This window comes from Protopterus annectens, chromosome 1.part2 (assembly GCF_019279795.1).
Source record: "Protopterus annectens isolate FY-2018-M chromosome 1.part2, PAN1.0, whole genome shotgun sequence".
Classification (NCBI taxonomy): domain Eukaryota; kingdom Metazoa; phylum Chordata; order Ceratodontiformes; family Protopteridae; genus Protopterus; species Protopterus annectens.
Window position 1 is genome coordinate 532,282,881 of NC_056727.1, and position 6,358 is coordinate 532,289,238.

Below are 6,358 nucleotides of genomic sequence, written 5' to 3' on the forward strand. Positions count from 1 at the left end.
TTAAGCAGTGTTTAGGATGGTTAGCATTCAGTCCCTGCTGCACTGTCTCATGATGCTGATGTTGCAGGATACACCAGCAAAGCATGATGATTTCAGCATTCACTAAAAAATGTAAATAAAACAAAAAAAAAATCAGGATTTGAAGGGGCCACTTGGGAATTTGTGGCACCCTATTATTTTGCCCCTAAAAACAGTTGAGACGTATGGGAAGAACTTATCTTTTGGTGAACTTTTTATGTAAAGCTAAACATTTGTATGTACTGCGTTCTGGTCAAAATTAAAAAATGAATCCTTAGTGAATTGTAATGAGGCTTTACAGCTCTTCAAAATAAAACTGTAGCCACTGACCAATGTTTTACCACTGACCAATGTTTTACAGCTCCTCTAGAAAGAAGTGCAGCCACTGACCAATGTTTTACAGCTCCTCTAGAAAGAAGTGCAGCCACTGACCAATGTTTACAGCTTCTTTAGAAAGAAGTGCAGCCACTGACCAATGTTTTACAGCTCTTCTAGAAAGAAGTGCAGCCACTGACCAATGTTTTACAGCTCTTCTAGAAAGAAGTGCAGCCATTGAGTAGCACCTGTTCAACCTCCTGGAAAGAAGTTCAGCCACTGACCAGCAACTGCTCAGCCTCTAACAACAGATATCCAGTATCCCAAACTTCCACTTCACTGGGAATCCCAAAATCCAGTACACCTCTGAAAGTCTTGGAATGGAAAATTACATGGACGTATACTTGGTATTTAAGAGATGTGCAGTCAGGAAAAAGCAGTCCCTATGTGGGTGGCTCAGGATACTGCCCTCACTTCTAACTGGGAGATCATAGCAGACAAGGACCTTTTGGATTCTGATGCACATGCCTGCCAAAAACTGGAACAGGAAATTCTGATTAAAAGCTAGAGCTTCACCTGTAGCCCACTCACTTAAATACCACAAATGGATATTCAGTATAGACACACCAGTAAAATCACAGATGGTTGATTTAATCCATATTTTGAAATTGTGGCTAGAACATTGTGCAAATGATTTTAGTATTTTTTATTAATCTTGGCAATGAATAAATGTAAAAGATCACTCCCTAGTGATTTAAGAACATGGGTATTCCAAATAGACCCCAGGTTCTTTCAACATTTAGCTGTTTAGTAAAACATCTGTTGTTAACTGCAATTGCAACTCCCAAGCCAGACTTGCATGTGCAAAGAACTAATAATAAGCCTTCACCTAAGAATGGTTATTTGCTTGCAAACTTGAAAATAATATTACCAACTGATTTGATTTAAGTGTTTCAGAAAAAGGAACATAGCAAAGTACTGCAAAGTTACTAATAACAATACTATACCTGTAAAAACTGTTAATGTTAACCAGCAAGACGTACCTGACAGCAAGCCTTTAGAATGCAATAACAATGAAGTTTTAAGTACAAATTTTGTAGTGTTCTCTTTGTCACTGTTCTATTACCAAATTTGTTAAATGTCATATTATAGTGGAAAGGAAAATATATGAGCTGGACTCAGATAACACAGTTAGTTGTTAGATTACAGCAGAATTATAAGCATAAAATAATGAATTAATTAACAGAAAATTGAAGTAATATGTGCACATGGAAACAAAACTGAGTACCCTATAACAAGTAAAATAGTAAACCTTCTAGGTAAAGTGTTGCATCCAGTAACTCTGGTGGCTATATTAAAACATGATGTGATAACTGTCCAAGACGTTCCCCAAGTCCAAACATTCTGGAAGATATGGGGGGAGTTCAGTTGGCTATAATGCCTAAAACCCATAGCCCCATTAAAGAAAAAGATGTAGGATTAGGAGGATAAAAGGAATAAGTCATGAGTCTGGGTGGAAGAGTTAGTAAAATCTGATTTTGAGCTTTAACCAAAAGATACTAGTTGTTAAAATAATAAAAATGTCAATGGCAAGACTGAGGGAGAAGGGCCCATAACTAAGAATACATTATAGGAAGCAGGCATAGTAACTGAAGAAGAGACCGCTGAATCTCACACTGAAGCAAAAAAGAAAGGGAAACTCGAACAGAGTCTTAAGGTTCTCCCTGCTATGTTAAAGCAGAGCGACAGTCAAAAACAGAAGTAGATCTCTAAGGATAAAAAACTAAGGTAACTTAAACAGAGGAAATGAAAACTACTTATACCTGTAGTAGAAGAAATTTGTTTTCATGAGATACCTTTCACAAAGGGTGAACTAAATGAAGTGGACAGATCTGTACCTGTATTTATAAGAGAAGAGGTCACAGCCTCTATCTCATGCCAAAATTCTGATGAACATAGTGCTGACTTGGTTGACCTTCAGATAAGCCATGTCAGATTCAAGAAGGCCCAGTGGGACACTAATATACCAAGTGAAGCTAGAGAGAATATAGCAAGAATAGATGGGGAAACAAAGAAAAAAAAAACAACTCCTTCGTGTCTGTACTTTGAATTATGAAGCAACTTGCTGTAGAGCATAACCAAAGACAAAGAACATATAATGAGTCATTTATTAATTCTGTTGCCTTTTATGATACTTGTGATGTAGTCAGCACATGACCATATTTTGGGTGATGATTTAATAATGGATAAGACAAAGCTAGGATTTTAACTACATTTTACTGGCCTGCTATTATGGAGAATATAAAAAATGTTATGCAGCTTAATCATAATATCATAGGAGACCAAGCAACCCATGGTTTAAGGGTCCTTTGATACCCTTACCTTTCACGGAAGTCCCATTAAAAAAATGTAATTTGTAATTTGTAAAAATGTAATTGTACTTGTAAAATTAAATAAGTGCCATCAATATATCCTGGCAATCACTGATTAAGCAACAACATTTACTAAAGCAGCACCCCTGTGAAAAGTTAGTGTAAAGTCCATAACAAAAGAACCAATGATACTTTTTTCTAATTTAAAATTCCTTGGAAAATTGTTACTGCCCAAGGTATCTCATTCATATCTGTAGCAATGCATGAATATTATCAATATTTTAACTTGAAATAACTTAGGATGACTGCATAGCAGCTTCCTATTGACTTTATGAGAGTGAACTCATTACAGCTATAATTATTGAAACAATATAATTTTTACCAAAAACAAAATAAATTTACCATGGGTGTGGAGGGGGTTGCAGCCCCTGCCCCATAACTCATATAACAATAATGCACATTGACCAGCCTTTGGAAACGGGGCAAAACACCACTAAAGGTTGCACATAATTTTGATGATTATCACCTGAAATGATTCACACCCAGCAATTCAATATGTTTCCCGGTATCACCATCCTTAAACAAATGGGTAGTTGAGAATTTTAATAAAATTTAAAGTTTGTGTTATGCAAGCTATGGAACTGAGTGGGAATATTGGGACCAACTGCTTCCATATATTCTTTTTCCTATAAAGGAAGTACTCCAAGCCTCAACTGGGTTAATATGATTAGAAGTGGCATTTGACAGACATTACCATGGCTTGCTAGATATAGCAAAAGAAACACGGCAGGAGGAAAATAGCCCCTTTAAAAGTGTGATAGAACATTTTACAGACCAGCAGGGCACATTAAGAACTATAAAGCCTATAGTAACAGAGCGCATGGAGAGAGTACAGGACACAAAAGAAAGCTAAAATGCTTTATATATATATATATATATATATATATATATATATATATATATATATATATATATATATGGTTCTAGGTTATAACACCGACAGCACACAACATCGACACCGACATCACCGACACCACATCATCTACAGTTCACAAACACGACACCGCACACACTCAACACATCATCACAACAACCAATAAACAAAACAAATTCCCTGACCAAAAACCACACACACAACACAAGCACACCTAAATCCTAACAAACAAACACTAAACCTTACATACACAACTATCCACAACCCTAACCAAAACCCTAACCCTAAGGTCCATCACTATCGCACATTAACCTAACCCGCGCCCTAACCCTAACTCACTTAACCCGCCCCTAACCCAAAAAAATTCACTACTGCACCCTTACCTAACCCGCGCCCTAACCCTAACTCACTTAACCCGCCCCTAACCCAAAACATTCACTACTGCACCCTTACCTAACCCGCGCCCTAACCCTAACTCACTTAACCCACCCCTACCCCTACAGACCATCAACATCGTACACTTACCTTACTCGCACCCTAACGTCCGTCACTACTGCATACTTACACATCCTTTCCCCATCTCGGTGTTCTCCGCGTCAGTGTTTTCATCCGTCGATCTTCTGGCGTTGGTGATTTCGCTGTCGGTCTTCCCATCTGTCGACGTTGTAACCCAGACCCATATATATATATATATATATATATATATATATATATTTATATATAAATATATATATATATATATATATATATATATAGGGTCTATATTAGATCGCTTACTTACCCGAATGCCTAAACATCAACCCGTCTTCATCGAACTGCAACAACATTGATCGTCCACAAGAGCGAAAGCGGAAACGTCGAATCATCATGGTTGGCCTTCTGTGGTATATCTCCATAAGGTAAATGTGCGATAGTTAGGGACCTTAGGGTTAGAGTGCAGGTTAAGGTAAGTTCATAGATGGTAATGTATGTTAGATTTAGTGTAGGGTTTTGTTAAGTGTATGTGTGTGGATTATTTAGTTTGTTTGGGTTTAGCTTTTTAAGGTAAGTGTGCGATAGTTACGGACCTTAGGGTTAGGGTGCAGGTTAAGTTAAGTGCATACATGGTGGTATATGTAAGATTTAGTGTAGGGTTAGAAGTAGGGTTTAGTTTAGGGTTAGAAGTAGGGTTTTGGTTAGTGTATGTATATGGTTTATTTAGTTTGTTTGTGTAGGTAGTATGTAGAGTGCAGTGGGGTGGGACAAGTATGAGAGTTTGACTTTTTAAATTTTTAAATTTCGCGGTTTAGAATGTTTGGTGTTTATGCGGTTCGATGACAACGGGTCGACGTTTAGGTATTCGATGAAGTAAGCGTCCGACTTTATAATATAGACCAGTGTATATATATGGATCACCTTTAAAACCTCGAAACCGCGTTTGCCCGAAACACTAACGACCGAAACGAAAAGACCGAAAACATAAAACGCCGACAACGCAAAACACCGAAAACCATTACACCAACACAGTACACTACATAACATATGCACTGTCCCTAACCCAAACCCTAACCCTAAGGTCCGACACTACCGCACACTTACCCTACCTGCACCCTAACCCTAACTCACTTAACCCACCCCTAACCCACAGTCCCTCACCATCGCACACACACCCTACCTGCACCCTAACCCTAACTCACTTAACCCACAGTCCCTCACTATCGCACACTTACCTGTCCGCTCCCTAACACTAAATCCCTCACTCGATCGCACACTTACCGAGTCCGTCCTTTTCGGTCATCTGCGTTTTCGGTATTCTCGTCCCGTCGGATTCCGTTTCGGGCAAACGCGATTTCGAGATTTTAAAGGTGACCCATATATATATATATATATATATATATATATATATATATATATATATATATATATATATATATTTTTTTTTTGCAAAGTGGCAAGGACCTTTTGATGTAAAAAGTGTTATGTAAATTAAAGGGTTTATATAATATTTTTGCAGACAATGTTAAGGCCCCCACAGTAGGTTGGACATTATCAACATCTTAGAAATAAAAAATAAAGAAATTTGTAGTCATAAAGAAAAACATGTTTTTCAGAATTGCTTGGCAGAACCAGTTAATTTAGCCCAACACAGAAGCCATGCCTGGTGTGAAAGTAAATCTGAAGCTACCAAATACCAGAATCCCAGTGCTAAGCACTTAAGAGAGAGATCCATTTATGGCTCAAACTTGAGCCCACAGAAAAATCTCAAGAGTTAATGCAATAGCCTCATTGCAATGATGAGTCTGTAAGGTTTAGCAATGACTTTAGAAAATTAAGTAGCATATTTATATTGGTTTCACATGCTGTGTCCTGTGTGTAAGCACTAATTGAAAGATTAGGCAAGGCTAGGTTTTGTCCACTTTGATATCAACCAAAGGATGTTGACAAATTCTACTAGTGTGTATGCGTGTTTGTGTGTGTGAGAGATACTTAATTTAGCATATTTTTTTGTGCTGAGATGCATAGAAGTGCATCTTTCTGAGACATCTGAACATATCTAAACAATCCTACCTTGGTTTGTGATTTACTGTGGAGTTGACTAGCAAGAGAAGTTTTATTTGAATTTATATTTTATTTATCACTATTTTTCACTGTTTGTAGGTAGGAAGGGATAGCTTGTTAACAATATTTACTTTGATTCATATTTTGTTGTTTTACCTTTAATTTCACAAGCAAGCTGTAG